The sequence below is a fragment of the Bombus huntii genome, unplaced genomic scaffold (genome assembly GCF_024542735.1).
Source record: "Bombus huntii isolate Logan2020A unplaced genomic scaffold, iyBomHunt1.1 ctg00000219.1, whole genome shotgun sequence".
Lineage (NCBI taxonomy): Eukaryota > Metazoa > Arthropoda > Insecta > Hymenoptera > Apidae > Bombus > Bombus huntii.
In genome coordinates, this window is record NW_026099441.1 from 41,737 (window position 1) to 42,612 (window position 876).

The window sequence follows — 876 nt, forward strand, 5'->3', positions numbered from 1 at the left end:
ACGACTCACGACGCCGCGAGCACTCACGCAGGTCCGTGACCGGTTCTCTCCGCTCTTATTCGTATCCCTTCGTATACCTTCGTCCGACTCTGAAACGTTCTCTTATAATTTTTAAGAAGAACGACGGCGGGTTGTCAAGGCAAGAAGGGACAGAGAGAGACAGAGGTAGAGTTTCGTAGTCTCCCGTGAACACGATAGATTATATATCGAGCATGCGTACGACTTGCACGGTCTCTGCACGACCGCGACGAACGCCGACGAGCGTCCAACAATCGCTCGTACGTCGCGTATGTTCTCTCCGTCCGCTCTTATTCGTATCCTCGTTCTTGTACCTTCGTCCGACTCTGAAACGTTCTCTTATATAAAGAAGAACGACGGCGGGTTGTTAAGGCAAGAAGGGACAGAGAGAGACAGATACGGAGAGTAACGATACGCAACGCAAGCAGTCTTAGGTTTACGTGAGCAACCCTCAGCCAGGCGTGGTCCAGGAATTGTATCCGTGGACCGCAATGTGCGTTCGAAATGTCGATGTTCATGTGTCCTGCAGTTCACACGTTGACGCGCAATTAGCTGCGTTCTTCATCGACCCACGAGCCAAGTGATCCACCGTTCAGGGTAATCTTTTATAAATTTACAACAGTTCAATACTCAAATGTACTCTTCTCGGTTCTAGCGAAGCCGAGTTCCGTCACGTTCGACCAACGGGAATCGAACGCGCAGAAGTCGCCATAGGATTGACGACACAAAAACGTTCGAAAAAAAAAGAAAACGACGAACGCGCGAAGATACGCGCGTTCGCCGGCCGGGCGTAAAGTACATTATGATATATAACAACCATCGAGATCGAAGCTCCGTTCGTCAGGAAACGACGGGGAT

The 876-nt window shown here is 50.2% G+C and overlaps 1 non-coding gene across 1 annotated transcript; it reads right to left on the bottom strand.

Moving 5' to 3' along the window:
* Positions 1–463: 463 nt before the first annotated feature.
* LOC126877701 (5.8S ribosomal RNA) lies at positions 464–618 on the bottom strand. Its single transcript, XR_007695256.1, has one exon. It is a non-coding gene; the product is annotated as a 5.8S ribosomal RNA (ribosomal RNA).
* Between the last annotated feature and the right edge of the window lie 258 nt (positions 619–876).